This window comes from Leptonychotes weddellii, chromosome 6 (assembly GCF_054177405.1).
Source record: "Leptonychotes weddellii isolate Sample4059 chromosome 6, ASM5417740v2, whole genome shotgun sequence".
In the NCBI taxonomy this organism is placed as follows: Eukaryota; Metazoa; Chordata; class Mammalia; order Carnivora; family Phocidae; genus Leptonychotes; species Leptonychotes weddellii.
In genome coordinates this window covers 22,418,887-22,438,162 of record NC_138374.1, presented here as the reverse complement: position 1 = coordinate 22,438,162, position 19,276 = coordinate 22,418,887, and the positions used below count along the sequence as shown (strand labels likewise).

Below are 19,276 nucleotides of genomic sequence, written 5' to 3'. Positions count from 1 at the left end.
TCTTCTTTATCCATTCATCTGTCGATGGACATCTTGGCTCTTTCCACAGTTTGGCTATTGTGGACATTGCTGCTATAAACATCGGGGTGCATGTACCCTTTCGGATCCCTACTTTTGTATCTTTGGGGTAAATACCCAGTAGTGCAATTGCTGGATCATATGGTAGCTCTATTTTCAACTTTTTGAGGAACCTCCATACTGTTTTCCAGAGTGACAGCAAGTGTTTTTGAAGCAGTTTTGGGCCCCTGTGTTCTCCTACTGCAAACCTCCTTCTGATCTGTAAGACCTCAGCCCAAATTCAGACCCTGACCTCCTGGTCTTCTCCTGGGTCTCTCCCTAGGGCAATCTTGGAGACAACCAGAGTGACTGAGTCATTGGATTTCCTCTCCTGAGTCGTCTCAACTTTAAATCTGACTTCTTAATTGTGAAGGGAGATACTCCATTCCTCTAGGACAAATGGATTTTTTAGATCTCAAGTGATTTTTAGGGAAGGGCTAACCCCTTACAATTCTGGGAGTTAAGATACACAGAACCTCGGCCCCCACCCCAGACCTAGTGAACCATAATCTGCATTTTAATACCATCCACATTAAAGTCTGAGAGGCGCAGTCTTACAGGGTAAGCCTTACATTATACCCTCACCTCTCCCAGGCAGGAACCTTGGGGACTAACAACAGTCGTTTCCCATGCTTGCCCCGCCCCCTTTCTGCCTGGGACTTCTAGAGGAGAGCAAATGGCCAAATGACGTTGTTGGACAACAGAGAACACAGAGGGCCCCCTGGCCCCCTGTATGCCAATGCATGCTGACAGGAGCTTCTCCACTTTGCTTGAGCCCCATTCCCTATCCTTGAATTTGCACCCTTCAAACCACTTATTCTGGTTCTTACCCTAACGGTGCCAAGGAACAGGGACGTGGCATCAGGTAAAGACACGTCTGCAGGTTCTAGCCAGCAGGGCCAGGACGTACGTGACCTGAGTTGCCACACGTGGGTAAAGCCTGCTGCTCAGATGTGATTTCATCCCATACACAGCTGGACACGCAAGCAGGAACCGAAAGCGGGGTCCGCCGGCAGCCGAGTTCAGCGCGCACACACATCAGGCCTCAGAGGTGAACTTGAGGAGGAGACGGAGGCCAGGAGAAAGTGCAGGAAGTCAGGCCGGAAGGGGTGTGGGTGAAGAAGAAGTCCGGGGGGAAGCTAGCCAGCTTTTCTTCCCCAAGACAAGGAGCGGCGGGTCAGCCCTGGTTTCCACGTGACGGAAACCTCAATGGAAAGTTTTGCCAGGGTGGTCCGAGGCAAAGCCGTGAGACTGGCTTCTTGACGTGGATCAGGGTTTTAAGATCAAGGCGTGCAGTGCTAAGAAGCACAGCACCAGGCAGCAACCAGCTGGGAGAGAATTCGGAGGTTCTGAGGCCCTTGAAGGCCCCTGTACTACGGGCAGCCCCCTTTGGGCCCAGTAGAGCCCGACAGGTCAGTATAGTCCTGGGCAGCTCATGACTAGTCTCCATGCCAACTCGGGGTAGGATGCCAGCAAGTGGGGAGTGATGCCATCGTCAAGCCTTACGACCGGGAAGTCTTCCTCCTCTCTCCCCAACAGCTTCCACGGGGCTACCTGTGGGCATCCTCATGCCTTGTTCAAGGACTGTAACAGCCTCCTAACAGCCTCCTTGTACTGGGACAGGCAACATTCAAAGCTCCAAACCAACTGGAGCCATCGACTCTGTACGCAAGGGGTTAAGAGGATGGATTCTGGAGTAGACAAGATAGGGCTAGAAGCCAACGTGGGCACGTACTAGCTATGTGTCCTTGGACAAATCACTCAACTTCTTAAACTTTAAGTCTCTTCATCTGTGAAATGGGCATAATCATACCTGATGTTGTAAAGCTTCAACGAGATCATGCATATAAAGTCCTTAGCAAAATGCCTGCCCCCAAGTGCGATTTCTCATGAAAGGGTATCTGTGATGGGATGGGGGAAACGCGGTGACCCTGCCCATAGGGGTTCTTGAGGGGCGACACAGATGCCCCTACAAGGTACTCTGGCAGGATGCAAGCAGCCCACAATAACACTGACAGGAGTAGGGTTACAAGACTCACGGGAGCACGAGGGAGATGGGCTGACAAAGTGGGAGGAGACTGGGCTCTAGAAGCAGACAGGCCTGGGTTTGAACGTGACTCTGCTCCTTGCCAAGGGGTCTAGCTTCTCCAGGGCTCCACAGCTTTCCCTCTGAGATGGAACTAACAGCAGACCCTCCTTCCTAGAAGCCCGAGTTACGGGACATAATCCATTTCAGGTGCTTGGCACAGTGCCTGGCACAGAATGGATGCCCTTCAATATTCGCTCCTTCCCTCTAGGCCTCCACAGGCCTGTTTTCTCACCTGCTAAGCACACCAGCCCTGCCAAGTCCTAGGGGTGCGGAGGAAAGCATGCTCCAAAGTGCTTTGAAAGCACAAAATGCTCCTAGCGTAGCTGTCCCTTGGCATGCCATTCTGCCCACCCTGCCCCCCAGCAAAGGGGAGAAGCCTTTGGAGCCTTGGATCCTCCTGGAGGTGGAGTTCTGACTCACTCCTTACTTAAACCATCAACTCGCTCCCAGGGATCAGATGAGATCCCAGTTGCCTTTTTGCTCCTTTTAACGTCTGGACAGACCGGCTCTGCCTATGGCAATCTAAGGGATGGGGAACGGACTGTGGCTGCTCAGGGCTCACTAGAGGGGGCCAAGTTGGAACCTCTACTTCCTCTGCCCAAACCAAGCCACAGGGAATACTGCCCAGGAGGCCACGGGGCCAGAACAATGAGAAGGAACCAGAGTGGTGTGACTTTTACTGGAGACCACAGGGACAGACAGGTATCTGGGAGGCTCTCTCCAAACCATGGAATACACATGCATGTACACACATGCACACACACACACACACAACCCCTTCCCAAAGGGCCCCTTTTCCCAATTTCAAAATTGTCCACTTCTGCCCTGGGCCAAGGCTCTTACCCCTATGAGGCTGCCCCAATACATGGCCCGAGACATTCAGATGGGTTGGGCTTAAAAATTAACTTGGGTCACTCTGAGGGCTTTTGTCTGTCTGCTTGCCAGGAAGCTGGCAGGAAACTTGCTGAGTTCCTCTCCACCCCAGGCCCCTGCCCACAGAGTGTGGTGGCCTATGCAGGTCACAGCTAAACTTAGCCTGGCGAAGAGCCAGGGTCACGAGGCAGCAGGGGCTGGGGCAGAGGGCTGCAGGTGATCGGCCTAGACCAATGGTTTCCTCAGACCCTTATTCTGTGCAGAAGCCTCAGACTCTGGGGGAGAAACCCTAGATGGCCTCTCTGTTCCCTGGGGTCTGTCACTCCTGCATCCTCCAGAGCCCCCCAGCACCCCAATCAGAGCTTGATCCAATGAATGCCACTAAGAGTTGTCTAATAGAGATATGCTTCCGTTTATCAAGCCCTCACTAGGAGTGCTGGGTGCACAGTGACCCCCTATAACCTAACTGGTGTTATCCCTGTTTTACAGATGGGTTAACCAAGCATGAGACAAAAAGCAATTTTCTAGCCACACGACTAGAAAAGGCACAGCTGGGTTGAGATACAGCCTGTCCTTTCTGCTTCCACCTGGAAAGCCCAAGTTCTTTCCACCCTGCCATGTTTACAGAGCACCTACTATGCACAAGGAACATGCTGGATGCTGCAGGGCTCACAGGTGCAATCCCAGGGCTGGGGCCCAGCACCTACGTTGTAACGAGCCCTTCAGGTGGTTCCAGCACCCACTCACGTCTGGCAACCAGCCCTGCCCAAGCCAGGCAGGCCTCCAGGGAGGAGGGGGGCGTGGTTCCCGCGGTGTCCCTGCAGCCCCATCCTGCAGCTCGTGGGGGCTTTGCCCCACACCCAGCTTGTCAGATGCAATTAGCTCTGCTAATTATAACAGCAAGAGTGGCCCTGGCCCTGGCGTCATCCTGGAGCTGAAAGGAGCGGCTGAGGTGGTTTCCTTATAAATTTAGAATAAAGGAGGTGGGTTGATGGCAGGGGAAGCCACTTGCAGCCCAGGCTCCGGGGGGGTTCCTTGGGTCCCTTTCCCACTGCTTAGGCTCTGCACCCTCTGAGGAAGAAGGGGCCAAAGGAAACGGAGCTGTCAGTAAGTTTGGGCTGCACCCCTCCTGTGTGCCCAGTCTCGTGCTGGAGTTTCCCAGGCCCACCTGGCGAGGTACATGGCTGTTTGGGGGCAATAAAGCCACACATTTAAGGAAGTCAGAATTTAGTGTTGCACTCATCTAAGGCCCATTTTACAGATGAAACTAAAGAGACCTAAAGAGGAGACTTGCCTGAGCAGGAGGGTGGGGTCAAAGTGGTCCAGGCAGGCAGGCCCTCCCAGGGATTCCTGGACAGACAGACAGAAGAGAAGGGGTGGCGGGCGTTCGTGTTCCCATGAACAGCCAGAATGTACAAAGCTAAGTACTTGCCGTGTATTCTGTCGTTCGATTCTCAGAGCATGAGTTAGTTAGGTACTCGCAACATCCTACCTTGTGAAGAGACTGATAGTCAGAAAGGTCTACTGTGTGGCTTCTAAGGCTCCCTGTCTGCAGTGAGCTGTCCCCTTCCCTCTGTACTCCCTCCACCCACCCAGGGGATGAGTGAGCCCTGCCACCTCCCAGGCATCATGGCCAGGGGCGACCACCCAGATCGTCCGGGTTGGCTGTGCCCCGAGGAAACAGGACTGTAAGAAAGGATAGGTTGAATGCAGAGCTCAAGTTTGACCCTGAGTCTTGGGGTGGAGTTTGGGCCCCATGAGCAAGCTGTCTGTCTGCAGCCCTGGTGAGGCTCTCCTCCTGCGGTCTGGCCTGTCTGACCCCGATCCCATGCCTCTTTCTAGCGGAGCCCACGCTGCACGCTGGCGTCAGCTTCCCCGCCCAGCCCAGGGGCACCTTCATTCAGGACCAGCTCCGGGAGCCTGACCCTCGGTGCAGGCCTCCCTTGCCCTTCTCGGAACTCTTGCAGGTCAGGCCACCTTGCTGCTCTTCCCTTGTGTCATTTCGCCCACAAGTCCCTGCCTTCCTAGCTACAGTTCCAGCAAGTTCCAAAAGCTGAATGTCTTCCTGTCTCCTCCCGGGCACCAGGCTGCCCAATATCTCAGTGAGAGCTGACTTCTCATGTGTTAGGGAAGAGATGGTCGCTGTGGGAGTCACATGTCTCCACAGGCTCCTTCCTCTTCACCTAACTCAGGGCCTGGGGTGGGTGGGTGGGGTGTAAACAGACTCAGCATAGATGGCTCTCACCCTTCCAGGACGGAAGTCCCCTGCAGGAGAGGAGAAAGGCCTTGCAGACTGGCCCACGCCCCAGCAAGGCCATCTCTTGCTGAGGTTCCTTTTTGTGTGCACCCCCAATGGGGGTAGGGTCAGGGGAGGGGCTGAGCAGCACTGGGGAGGGGCTGGGTCCTGTGGCCTCAAGTCTGGGTAGGAGAGGGAGGGCAGGCAAAGAAAGGAAGTGAGGAAAGAGGAAGGATGAGACCAACAAAGCGTAATTGAGAAATGGGTTGAAGGGTGAGGTGCTGGGCCCCCAGTGTCTCTTCTTCTCCGTGTCCTTACAGCCACCCCCAACACCTTCCACCCCACCCCTCCCCCCCAGCAGAACATCTGTCTTGGCCTCCAGCCAGGCTCACCTTCCTCCAACCTGCCACTTTCATGGCCACTGGGCTCCTTCCCTTCCCTCCTTTCAGTCACCTTCCTGAAGGCAAGGGTTGTTAAGACCAAATGTGGGGGAGAGGGATGGGGGCAGGGCCCTGTAGTAAATGGGCAAGGCTGCGGATGCTAGGGATCCAAGTGATGGGCACGGGGTCAACTGGTCCCACATGCTTTGTCTAAAGGGGAGAGCCACCACATCGCATGTGCTGCGTGCCGAGAATGACATGATCTTTTTTTTTTTCCCAAGAGAAGCCAGAAATCTGGATTTTATCAACATCCCTCAATTTTACAATGTTGGGTGCTATTTCAAAAATTCTTTGAATTAGCCAAATTGGAAGCCAAATAAAATATGTCAGTGGGCCACCTAAAGCCTGTGGGCCCTGGTCCCCAGCCCCCTCTACGTGCCTCCTTTCTCCTGTCCACTGGCACTCCCCATCCCCTAGGAAGCATCCTCAAGGCTGCCCTTGACCCTGGGACTCTCCTCACTCTTCCCCCTCAGCAATTCCACCTCCTACTATTTCCTCTGTGAACAGGATTCCCTGAAATAGCCCCCCTGTCTCGACCCTTCTCCCTAAACCCAGTCCTGACTGTATTCCAGTGTCTCCCAGTCATCCCAGCAGCCACCCCTAGAATAATCATAACCGGCATTTATGAGGGCTGGCCATGGGCCAGGCCTGTGCTAGGGATTTACATAAAGGCCTTCTCCACAGCCTCTCCAGGGACTAGAAGAGAACAGAGACTCTGCAGCCTACTGGGTATGCACTCAGGAGCACTTGGTGTTACTGTCTAAGGTCTGTGGTCCCCAGGACTGGAGAACCAGACCCCCACCACCCCTCCCTAACCCAGGGGGGATCCCACACTGGGCTCAGAAGAAGCAGGGGCCAAGACTGGACGCTGGTCGGGGTGAGGGAGAGAGCAGAGAGGAGAGACAATCCCCCACCCCACCCTGCCCGCCATGCCCAGTGGAGGAGAGCCCATGGCAAAGTCTATGCTGTGAAGGGAGTGGTCTTCTCGTCAAGGTGAGCTCTGCTGTCATGGCCCCGTGGCCACGATGGCCAGACGCACAGAGGGTGGCCAGTCACACTAGTCAAAGCACTAAGTTTCCTCAAGGCCCGCTTTCAGAAGGGGAGGGGTTTCCAAAAGTCACCAGGATGCCAACCCCATCCTCTGGTCTGGGGTCATGCAGCTGGTCGGCCCAAGTGCAGGAAAGACAGGGGCCTGGACTCCGCTGATGTGGGTGGGAGAGCCCACATCCTTCCTGGTCCTGCTCTTCCATCAGCAGCTCACACACATCCCTTGGCAAGCAACAGATGGAGAAGGCAGGGAAGCCATCAATCTCCCAGGAAGGACAGGGTGTCCTTCCGTCCAGCCGTGCTGCCTGATGTCCCCACAGCACGTCATGGGAAATCACAGTGTCCTGGGACAGACAGACTGAGGCCTGGCGTCTCAGACGCTAAGGCATGGCAGGCAGGCTTGCAGGCCCCAGAGACAGGAAGGGGCTCCCCTGGCAGCCTTTTGTCCTGGTCCACATCCAGCTTTCTCTCACCTATTCTCCCCCAGGCCACCCTGAATCCAACAGTTGCTACAGTGGGTTGAACGGTGACCCTTAAAAAGATAAGTCCACATGCTAACACCCAGACCCTGTGAATGTGACTTTACTTGGAAGGAAGCGTCTTTACAGATGTAATTAAATTAAGGACCTTGAGATGAGCTCAGCCTGCATTACCTGGGTGGGCCCTAAATCCAGTGACAAGTGTCTTTATAAAGAGACAGAAAAGGAGCAAACAGACAGAGAGGAGAAGGTGACAGAAGCCGGGGGCAGAGGCTAAAGCGAAGCTGCCCCGCCCTGGCCCGGAAGGCCTGGAGCGCCCCCCCCCACGCTGGACGGGGCCAGGAAGTACCCCTCCCCCATCCCCCGGAGCATTCGGAGGCAGGGTGGCCCTGCAGGTACCTTGATTTCAGACTTCAGGCCTCCAGAACTCTGAGAGGGTCGTTTCTGTCGTTTGGCCACCCAGCTGGTTTGTGGTGTTTTGTCAAAGCAGCCCTGGGAGACTAACACAGCCTCCTGGCCCCACCCCGCCCCCCTGCCACCTCTGAGGTGGAGCCCTCCGTCACCCCCAGCCACCACCTCCTCCTCCCTGGAGGTCGCCCTTCTCCGTCTCACTGCGACACGGGTCAGAGCTTTCAGATTGATGTTCAGGGCCTGGCCCCACCAAGCCTTGGGGGACCCCTCAGTTCTCTTCCCACTTGCCCTGCCCACTTCCGATTACTGCCTGTCCCCTGAACATCTCCTGTACTGCCCCCAATTCCCTGCACCGTGTCCACACCACACGACCCAAACCCTACCCGATGGTCCTCACAGCAAGCCCATCTCAGAAACGGCCTCCAAGAGCCTTCCTCATCCCTCTCCACCCCCAACTCCTGAGACAAACCCTTCTTTCTTGAAAGGGATACAAGAACAAGCAGGGGGGTGGGGGCAGGGGGGACAGGGGGTGACAGCATATGTATTAAGCCCTTCTGAGTGCGGGCAGGCCTGGTGCCTTGTGCAGATGGCATCTCTGGAGATGTCCCAGAGCAGGGAGCCCACAGTCCTTGCTCCCGCCTCTCCCCTTAGGTAGCTCGGCTCACCAGTGTGGCAGCCCCATTTCACAGGCAGGAGCCCAGAGAGCCGGGAGGGGGAAGGGCAGAGGGGCCGAGGCCGTGCCAGGCCCACAGCTCCAGACCCCGCCATCTCCCCGGTTCACCCCATCCTGCTCTTTTAGCATAGTGAGCTGCCTGAGCTCTGGTCTGACCCCACAACTTCCAGGGCCTGGAAGGCTTGTCTTGACATTCCCCAAAGCGCCTGGCAGAGACCCACATGCAGCGCTGCCTGCTCAGGGCACCAAGGACGCGTGCGATCCTGGGGACCCACCAGGGTGCTCACATCCTGCCCTCTGGAGACACCCGCTTTCCAAAGAAGGCACCACATGCGTCCTCCATTCTCAGGAAGGATGCGTTTCCTATAAAGGGTGTGCACCAAAGCGTCCCCCTTGATCCCCAGATTCCCACCTCAGATTTCTGGACCTGAGATCACAGGGGCGTGTTAACAATGGAAACACAGAGGTAACCATTTCCCACAGTGAAGCAGCCCTCATATACCATCAGAGGTTGCCTCGGCTTGAGCTAGTGTTTCTCAGAATTTCCCTCCGCCTCGGGGCCCCAGCTCGCCCACAAGAGCTGGCTGGGAGGGAACATTAACACCCACCTCCGGCAGGAACGCCAAGGCTCCCCAGACTCGTCCCCCTTCCCTCCCTCCACCCTGCGTTCCCTCCACTCCCGGCCTCCAAGCAGAGCAGTGAATGCTCAGGACGGGCCACACCTGGGCTGTGGGGCAGGGAGGCCAGGCTGCAGTGACGGAAAGCAGGCTCCAGACAACAGCAAACACGCTGGCTCAGTGGGGAGGGTCTTCGAGGGGGCTGAGCAGGAACCAGAGAGAAAATACAAAGGAAAACAAAGTGGAGACAAAGCCCTCCCTTGGCCACCCTGCTCCCGCTCTCACAGATGAGCTGGGGATGGATGGGATGAAACAGGCTGCTGGGCACCACCTTCCTTGTGATCCCTGGAGGAGAACAAAGACAGACCAGCTCACAAAGACAACCTGGTCTCTCCAGGGAGCGCAGGGGCCCCCGGGATTTTTCCAGTTTCCCCACCCGCCCCCTCTTACTCACGGCCTGGCTGGAGGGATTCTGGCCCCCACACAGTGAAATCCCAGGCTGTTCTCCCACCCTGGTCCCCTGGGGCTTGGGCCGTACTAGACACAATGCCTGCGCCCCAGCTGGGCAGGGGGGACGGGGGAGGGGAGAAGAGGGAGGGAAGGGGGGTGGGAAGGGAAGAGCTCTGGGCCTCCTGCGTGTATGTACAAACACACACACACACACACACACACACACGCGCGCGCACTCTGCGCCTACAAAGATCTAAAACCCCTTTCATCTTAATCAAGGGGAATAGCAAGGGGAATTAATAAAAGCAAGATGGAGGCCAACCCAGTTGTAAAACGCCTCAGAGCTGGTGGGGGCCTCTCAGCTTGTGCTCTCTGTGGCAGGAACCGGGGCTGAACGACACGGTCGGCCGCCCGCCCTCTCCAGGGCTGCCTCAGTCAGGGCCAACCAGCACTCCCCGTCCGGGAAAGCAGGGGGCCTCCACTGTAAGTCCGAGAACTGCTGGCAAAACTACCCCAGACTCGGCTAGGACCGCACAGAGTTCTCTTCCCTGTGAATTAGACGAAATGATGACGACCGCGACAGCCAGCCACAGGGAGGGAATGATGCCCGCGCTTTGTGCCCGAGGCTGCGCCTGGCGCATAGTGGGGGCGCCTGAACCAACGACAGGGACGGGTGGGTCAGGCTGGGGCAGGCAGCAAGCAGCCCCTGACCCTGCCAAGTTCACAGGGACATACTCCACCCCAAGGCCACCCAGAAAGAAAGAGCCCGAGATCTTCAGCTCAGAAGAGCTTAACACTTTGCGGAGGCTTAGTGTCCAGCAGCGAAGGGCCCCAGGCTCTGCAATCAGAGGGCCTGGGTTTGAATCCCAAGTCTCTCACTTGGGGTGACAAGAGTACTTCCTTCTTGGCATGGTGGTCCCATACATGCTGGTGCTCCGTAAGGGACACGGTTATCGGTATGGGTGATAAGGCCAGGTCTCCCCTTTGATTTGTTAAATCCTGCACCTTAGGGACTCCTCTGGGGAGACGGGGGTGACCAACATCCCTGCAGCATTCCAGAAGCCTGGGGACTTGGCCTGGTTGCCTCCTCCACCTCCCTGTTTCCTCAAAAGGCCCCAGGGGCTGCCACAGAGGGAGAGCAGGAAGCTTGGCACCTGGAGAGCTCGCAGCTTGCCACCCTCCCCCCCACCCCCAGTCAGGCAGCATCAACACTGACCGATCCTCCAGGCCTTCTGAGCACCTAGAAGGAGAAACCACCGTGGGGCCCTGATGCCTGGTATTAAAGGTTCAGGGGTTCCTCGATGCATGCTGAGTGAATCAATGAAGTCAGGAGTGGGGGAAAAAACTCATTGCTTTTTGAAATGGGGGTGTAGTGGGAGATCCCTGACGAAGTCACTTCTAAGGTTTTTCTTCCTGGGAGGCGCTCTGCTGTCAGTAAAGCAAAGCGCTAACAGTGGTAAGTGCCTTGGGGAATGTGAGCAAAAACCCTTCCAGATGCAGCCCGGAGACAGACCTCAGCTACTTCAGGTGTGGATGGCCTCCTTCGAACTGTAGGCTGACTTACTGCCCATGTTTACCAAGAAAACGACCCAGGAATGAACTCTGACACAAGTTTATCTGACCCCCAGCTGCCTCTCCCCTTGACGCCCACTTCCTTGCTTGAGAGTCTTACAGAAATAGAAGATAAATGGAGGATACAGGATTTGAAGCAAATTCCGGAAAAGAAGCAGAGAAGCAACCCTTGGTGGAGTGGCAAGCAGTTCTCACTTTCCAGAAAAGAACAGACCAGCCCCTTGGCCCTGACATCCCATGGGAGAGCTTAAAAACTAGCAGCCAACGTGGGACATTTATAGAGATTTAGGCATTGTGCAAAATGCTTTACGGGTCTCATCTGCACAATAAACCTCTGAAAGAGGCACTATCTGCATTTTATAGATAAGGAAACTGAGGCTCAGTGTGGTGAGGCCTCACTCATTATCAGCGCCGGGGTTTGAACTCAGGACTGACTTTCAAGCCTCCAATCTTCCCATCATGCTGTGCTGCTCAGTGACCCGATTGTCTGTGAAATATTACACGCACCTAGGGGCTTTCCTGTACCGTTTAGGGCAGGGCAGGTGCCAACTTAAGTGAAATCTGGGCACGAAGCAGGGAATCAGACTTAATGGGCTTTCAAGGCCCCTCCCACCGGAGCTTCTGGGTGTGTGAGCTGAGCTGTCAGAGCTGGCTTTGCAGCTGAAAGGACAGTGCGTTGGGAAAAGGGAGGGAGGGCCCTTCTGACACTGGACAGTGCCTTTTGCCGGGAGGCATCAGGGAGAAAGGGGCATTTTGGGGTGGCAGGCAGGGGTAGGGCCTAGGCATCCCCCATTCTCTTCCCCTCCAGCCCAGGCTCCCTGTGGTCCTGCCCCTTAACCGACTCTGGAACAAAGTCTCAGCAAACAAAGGACCTTTTCATGAACTTCAGGCAGGTTCCCTGACTGCTTTGGAGAATTCTTGGCTATTGAAAGAGGCTCCTGGGAGGACAGTTTGTTATGAGCATGGTTTTATACCAACAAGCAGGACTAGAATTATGACAACGCCCTCCCTATGGTTTGGTGCCGGGTAGGAGACTCCTGTATCCACTTCAGGGAAATGACCTGGGGGAGAGAGTAGGAGGAGCCCAAGATAGCTCCAAAGCTGAGCCCTCCTCCCAGGCAGCCAGTGTGTCCCACTATGTCATTCACCTGCAAATGAGTTGTCTGGAAATTGTGGGCTCTGTATTGTTTCCAGGACTGCCATCTGAGGATCTGAAAGTGCTCTGTATATTCTCTGGTACTGGCTGCTCCTATCCCCATTAAACAGGCAGAGAAACTGAGTCCAACTGCTAATATCACAGAGTCACACAGGAGGAGACCTGGAGTCGGGGGTCTGCCTGCTGTCTTCCCGCCTCTGACACTCGGACTTTGTGGGACTCTGTTCTTTGGCAGGACACAGTTGACACCCATGCCTGTCCTCTCTAACACCACTCCCCAAATCTCGGATCTATCTCCACCGCTTCCGAACCCCTGTATGAACTCCTGGGGAGGAAGGGATTCCGCGGCTTTCGTTTAGGCTGACTTGAAATTCTATGGGGTGTGCTAGAGCTGGTGAGGGGTGAGCTGTGAACCTCGCTTCTGTTCCCAGCTGGTACCAACCCTTGGAGCAGCACATCCCAGACATTCCTCCTCTCTGTGTGCCTTTGATTATAAAGCTCCACGAAGCCAATGAATCCCGAGCGCGTTCACCACCTTGCACATTGTACCTGCATAACCAGTACTCAAGCAACGAATGAAGGTTCTCTCTTAAGTGAGGGCATGGGCATCCTTGTGTCCTGCTGTCCTTCGGGGGTGACGGTGGAGAAGCAGGGAAAGCCATTTTCCTGATCTCCCCATCACTGATCCCCTACCTCCCACTCTCCCCTACCAGATTCAGGCTGTAGAAGGGAAATCCGGGGCTATGGAAGCTGCCAGAAGCTACTGTAAGGAGTCATGCTCTTTGCTCCTAGTTGCAGCTCAGAGAACTAAACAAGATTTCAGCCCTCAGCACTGAGCTCTAGTCCCTCGGCCAAGCCCAAGGCCCAGAGACCTACCCCCAACTGGCTCCCAGCCTAGACCTCTGAACTGCAGCCCCTCTCTCTTCCCCTCGCCCAGCCCGTGAGAAACACACCTGTGGATGTCACACCTTCTGTGCTCCCTCCCTTCAACATGTGTCTTACAGTTGGGACGGTTCTTATTCCTCCCCGTCTACCTTAAGGTGGAGGTGAGGTGTTGCCATGGGCAACAGTGATGTCACCTGGAGGTGCTTCCATTCAGCCGATGGCAGGGGGTGGGTCACTTGGATAGAGGGGGAATATCACAGGTCCCAAACTGCTGAGGGGGGCCCTACAGACCTCTTAGGCACCCCCAAGCGACCTTCTTCCTCTCCCAGAAAACCTCACTCTTCTCTCCCCTCTGGATGGATGCCTGTTCAGACCCAGCCTCAAACCTGACTCTCCCTCCCCCAGAGTAGGTGGAAAGGTGGGGACTAGCAGCTTTCTCCTCAGCTCTGAACAAACGACAGCAAGGGCTCAGATGAGATGAGCTCCTTCCTTCTAAGCCTCTGGGACAGTCTGGGTCCCTATAGCCTTGTCCTTTGGCCAGACATCAGTGGCACGAATGGGGATGCTGGGGGCCCAATTCGACAGAGAATGTGGATCCTCGACTGAACTCGACTGCCTTTAAGAGCTCATACTAGCCAGATTAGAGGTCTGTGCCAGGCACAGTGCGCAGTGCTTTCTACACGTGTCCTGTGAGTGGTTATCCCCATTTTACCTATGATGAAACTGAGGCTTGAGATAGTCAAAGCACTTGCCCAAATACAGAGAACATCCATCCACTGATCAGCGGAGCCAGGACTCAACCCAAGTCCACCCTACTCCGAAGCCCAAGATGCCGAGGCACCTGGAGACTATGGCTTACTAAAGATGAGCCACGAGGGGGCCTGGACAGAGATCACACAGAGCCCTTTAAATCCAGAGAGGCCATCTGGGCAGGCCAGCTGACCCGAGGCAAGCTCGCCTCGCACAGGGCCTGCAGTAAGTGGCCAGTCTGGGGCCTTCCACTTCCCCAAGCACCTGTGCGGATTAGGGACCATGTTCTTTGCTCTGTGCTTGGCTTACCGTTGACCCATCCAGGCCACCTGACCAAGTCCTCTTAATTTGCATATAGCATTTACCCCCAGGTGTAGTGGTTAACTTATGCAAATGAAACTCTGTGTGGCTGGGAGCCAATGCTTATAAAGCACTAAACAAATTAAGTAAGTAAAATCAAAATAGCTAAGTTATGCAAGAGGAAATGGAGACATCCTATCAAGTAAACATTGCCCCTGAGACTCTGGCCAAGGAGACCTACACAGCCAGGCTGACTGGAGTACTGGTCTACCAGGCAGGTATCTCTCCACTGATGAGCGGGCCACAGAAGTCAAGAGAGCCCCATGCTATTAGACGACCCCCTCCCTGTGCTGCTTTGCCAAGCACGAGCTGCCTGGAAATTTGGATTCCCATGTGGCTTGCCCAGGACGCAGGAATCAGATACCATCTAGTCTGCATGATGGTGATGGCCACAAGTCTTCCAAATTAAAAAAACTAGCATTCTAATTTGCACACCCACTTCTGGGAGCTTCTCGAAGTGACTCAGTTGTCCAAGTCCAAACCACTCGGAAAATTGTGGAGATGGGGTTTCTGAGTAGGAACAGCTAAGAGCTAGACTTGGGATAGGTGACATGATCCACATAAATACCACCCTTTATGGGAAATCTGCTGGGTACCAGCTGGTTCTTCCCAAGAGTCTTTGAGACATCCTCATCGGCTGAGAAGCTAGTTTATTTAAAATACTGTCTATAGATAGTATGTAGTAACATGTTTAACTCCAGCTAATTAAGTGCTAAAATGTATGGTGCGGAAAAGAAGTGATCATATATAAACGAAGGTGTGAAATGGAATTTGGGGAAAGATTTCCTGAACCAGCTTGGAAAGGACGTCTACAGGTGAACAGGGCCTGGACAGGGAAGGGAAGAGGGAATAGATGGGGACTGGGGGGTGGGAAGTGCTGGGACAGCATGTTTGGACACTCGCCACCTCGTTCCACTCCTGGGGGCATTTCCTGCCTAGGTCAGGGGCCCTGAGTAGCTGTGGCCTTTTCCCTCTGCACCACACCCAGGTGGCACTTACTCATCACCCTCATGTCAGGCCCCAAACTGGATTTGCCACCTCACACTGCCCAGCAATTAAAAAGGAAAGTCAGCTGATACTTGGGCCAGGCCTCCCATGAGCCATCAGGGCTCAGCGAGCTCTTTTTCCTCGCCTTTCTGCTGCCAAATGAGTTTTCCATCTTTCTTCCATCTGAGCAGAGTGGGTATTTCTTCCTTTGACAAAGAAAAAAGCAATTGCTCTTCCCTTCTTCCACAAGGGCCCCAACCAAACTAGCTTTCTTTTCTTTCTTTTTTCTTTTTTTTTTTTTTTAAAGATTTATCCATTTATGAGAGAGAGCATGAGAGAGAGCATGTAAGCAGTGGAAGGGGCAGAGGGAGAGAGAGAAGGAGAGGATCCCAAGCTCCCAAGCAGACTCCCTGCTGAGTGTGGAGCCCGCCACTGGGCAGATCCCATGACTTCCGAGAGCATGACCTGAGCCAAAACCAAGAGTTGGACGCTCAACCAACTGCCTTCGGCTCAGGTCATTATCCCGGAGTCCCAGGATCGAGTCCCACATTGGGCTCCCTGCTCGGCAGGGAGTCTGCTTCTCCCTCTAACCCTACCCCCTCTTGCGCTCTCTCTCTCACTCTCTCTCTCTCAAATAAATAAATAAAATCTTTAAAAAAAAAATGTTTTTAAAAAGCTTAACCTGCTTCTTGTTCTGTGAATGTTCAGTAATTGGGACTCAGCTTCCAGGCTCCTGAACACGTCATTGCTCTATGCCTTATCTTCCTCATCTATACGGGGATAACAATGCCTACCTCATAGGACTCCTATGAAGATTAAATGACTTAATGAAAGGGAAGTGGTTTTGGGGAAAAAAAAAAAAAAAAGCCTGGCAAATAAATGCTAAGCCCTCAATAATGTTTGGTTATCATGGCTGCTGTGTATGGTTGCACAGGTGGTGTACTGCTCAAGAACACCTGGCCAGGATATGGTGAGGATGAGTCCAGCTCACATGCACTTGTCCAGCTATGTGCCTTGGCCATGTCTATCAAGATGAGGCCCCAAGGTGGTATCCTACATGTCACCAAGGTGTCATCCTCTTGCAGAGAGGTACATCTTATTCTAATTCACATAAGGAGCAGAATATGCTAGCAACAGCCTTGGCTGTTATTATTAACAACCCTTGGCATTCTCAAACATATCCCTCTCCCCTGCAAGGCTGAGATCAGTCTATCTGGGATAAACTGGTCTCAGTCATAAATAAGTTCCCCGGTCCTCAGCACCCCAGCACTCTAGGACACTAGTCTGTTAAAACCCCACAGGCTGCACTAATACTTCATCCCTACTAGGGGGACTTCTCAGCCCCAAATACGGAGCCACAGTTTTGGCCTCTGAAGGGACTCTGGCCTTCCTAATTGCTGACAGCCAGCTGTCTCTGCTGACAGGGATGGGCAGTGCATTGCTAACGGAGGAGTTCTAGTTGTTGGCAAGTTACTCCTCACTTCTGAGTAAGACCTGTCTTCCTGCTTCTCCTACTCACTGAGTCTCTGAGGTCAGACAGAGCAAGTCTTCTCCTTTTCTCAAATGACAGTCCTGGAGATTTCTGAAGGCCACAGCCTCATCCCCCTCGGCTTCTCATCCCGGAGACAACTACTGCCGGTTCACGTCCTTCTCCCTCATAAGACGAGCTTTGCAGAGCCCCCTTTCCCTGCCATCCCCTCCCCTCTGGACCAGTTCCCTCTGGCAGTGCAGCCCCTTCCAAGAGGTGGCATGGCGCCCTGAGCTCATGCCCTCCAGTGGCCCAACGCTACCCTTCCAGGGGCTCTGCTGGTCACTGCCTCCCACTGAGATGTGTTCCCCTCCAGCAGACAGAATCCCCCACTGTCTTTCTCTTATTGACCCCAGGGGGTTCAAGAAGGGAAAAATGCAAAACCAGTTTTTCTTTTCTTCCTTCCTTCCTTTTTTAAAAAAATTTTATTTATTTGAGAGAGAGAGAGAGAGAGAGAGCGCATGCGCGCAGGGGCAGAGGGAGAGGGAGAAGCAGGCTCCCTGCCCAGGACCCTGGGGATCATGACCTGAGCAGAAGGCAGACCCTTAACCGACTGAGCCACCCAGGCGTCCCCAAAACCAGTTTTCTCCCAGACAGTACTTTCTCCGGTGGGCAACTTTGCCAGAAGCCTCTACCAGAAGTTCTTCCCTGTTCTTGCCCTCAGATAAAAAGTTCGCCCCCACACCCTCTTCTTTGTTTCCCTTTGAGCACCGCAGGAGCTGGGAGCCATTGCTGGTAAGGTGACAACTTCTGGGATGATGGCATCGGGTTAAAAGTTCAGACCCTTGCCCCCTGAAAGCCAGAGCCTGAATCGGCTGCATCTCTGAAAATTGCGGAGCGCGGGTATGGCATTTGAAGAAGGCTTTCCATCCACCCAGAGAGAGCAGAGTCAGTCTAACCACTTTATGGTTACCCACAGTGCAGACACGAGGGCAGACTGGCCTGCAGCGGTGGCCGGCACAGGGAATTAGCAAACAATGAAAGCCACTTAGGCACGTAGGCTGGGAGGAGGCCTCCAGAGCACGGCCCAGCATGTTATAGCCGAACGGCAGCAATCCTCCCTGCGTATGCCAGGCCGTTTTCACAGCCAGCCTGGACCTGGGACTACACCAGGCTCAGGTCAGCTTTACCTGGCAGCCTCTCCGAGGCAGAACTGGTTTGTAAAAGGGAAGCGCCTGGGTCAAATCCAAAAGAGTAACGACAAAATAGAACAGGATTCTCAAACTGATTTAGATCCCGAAGGCCGGGGTCTAGGATCTGCCAGTATCTGGAGCTCTTTTAGTTTTGAAGAAGGTTCCTTCGCACACCTGGCAGAGGATGGCCACATGCGGTCCCTGAGTCGCTCAGCAAAATATTTTCGCTTCCTGCTCGGCAGCATTTTGGTTTTTAAAGAGGAGCATTTCGGATGGGAAGCTTGGCCCTGGGGCTTCTGAGTCCCTACACCTGGAAGCCAGAAAGCTAGAGACACTGGGGAGGGGTGGGGATGGGGTTAAGGGTCAGGCGGCAGAGACAATGTGTAGCCGCGAGAGAAAGTTCTGCACAGCGCGGGGTCTCCTCCACTAAGAGTCGCGAAAGAGGAAGCTGTGGAGGCTTCATCCGGCCCCCATAACCCCACAGCTTCACTACCTTTTTTTTTTTGCTTCACTACCTTAAACCGAGAAAAAACAAGCTGCATTCCCCCTGCCTGCTTCCAGGGGGGGAAGCAGGCTGGCCGAAGAGCCGAGTGACCCGGCCTGTCTTTCTGCCCGAGCACTCCGCTCAGACGGTCCGAAGTAACGGATCGCCGGGGCACAAGGGACAACGTCGCGGCCCCGCTTCGGGCGCCGGGAGGAGGCGCTGTCCGCCGCGCGGGGCTGCAGCGAGGCGCCCCCGGGGTCCGCGGCCGGGGCTGGAGCGGAGACGCGGGGGCGCAGGACGCGCGCGCCGCAGAAGACCACGCAGCCGGGTCTCCTCAGGCACCCCAGCCCCCGGCCGAGCAGCCGCCCGCGCCCCCCGCTCCCCGGCTGCGCGCCCCCACCGCGGGCGCAGCGCCGCCTACCCGCGGTCCCCCCGCCACGCGAGGTGGACGCCCCGGGACTTACGCTGGCCTTCGTCCCGCTCCGGCTCGCGGCAGGGACCGCGCCAGCCGGGCTGCGCGCGCGGGTCCCCAGGGTCCGGAGGCCGCGGCTCGCGGGCGGCTTCAGCCAAGCGCCCTGCCGGGCACTTAGGGGGACGGGGGCGGCGACACCCCGGCCGGCTCCCGCCTCCAGGCCTCCATCAGCGCGGCCCTAAAGGCGGCGGAGTTACTCATTTCCTGGATGTCACAGAAACTTTTTCCTCCTTATAAGAACAAAACACCCGCCTCTACCCCGGGCTGCGGAAGCTTCTTAAGGAGGACCAGGCGGGTTGCGGAAGCTCGGAGCCGGGGCCGCCGCAGAGGTCGGCCGATTGACCCCCAGAAACTCCAGAGGGGCCAGCAGAACTGGAGGGTGTCCGGACGAGTCGGGCTCTGGCCACCGGAGTCAACTGGTGCGGGTGGATAGGGAGTCGGGGAGGACGACCTTAAAAGTCGGTCTGGGCCTGCGGAACGGAAGGGGTTAAATCACGGCCAGTCGGCAGTGCGTTTTCTCGCGGCGCGTTTTACGAGCGGCGGAGTTGCCGGGGCCACCTCTTTTGTCCTCGCGAGG

The 19,276-nt window shown here is 55.2% G+C and overlaps 1 protein-coding gene across 1 annotated transcript in view; it reads right to left on the bottom strand.

The window, feature by feature from the left end:
• The window catches only part of ITPRIP (inositol 1,4,5-trisphosphate receptor interacting protein), a 24,184-nt gene extending 5,269 nt beyond the window's left edge, over window positions 1-18,915 (bottom strand). The window contains exon 1 of the mRNA XM_081823578.1: window positions 18,692-18,915. The gene's annotated coding sequence lies outside the window, so the exon portion shown is untranslated. The remainder of the gene's footprint in view (window positions 1-18,691) is intronic.
• Between the last annotated feature and the right edge of the window lie 361 nt (window positions 18,916-19,276).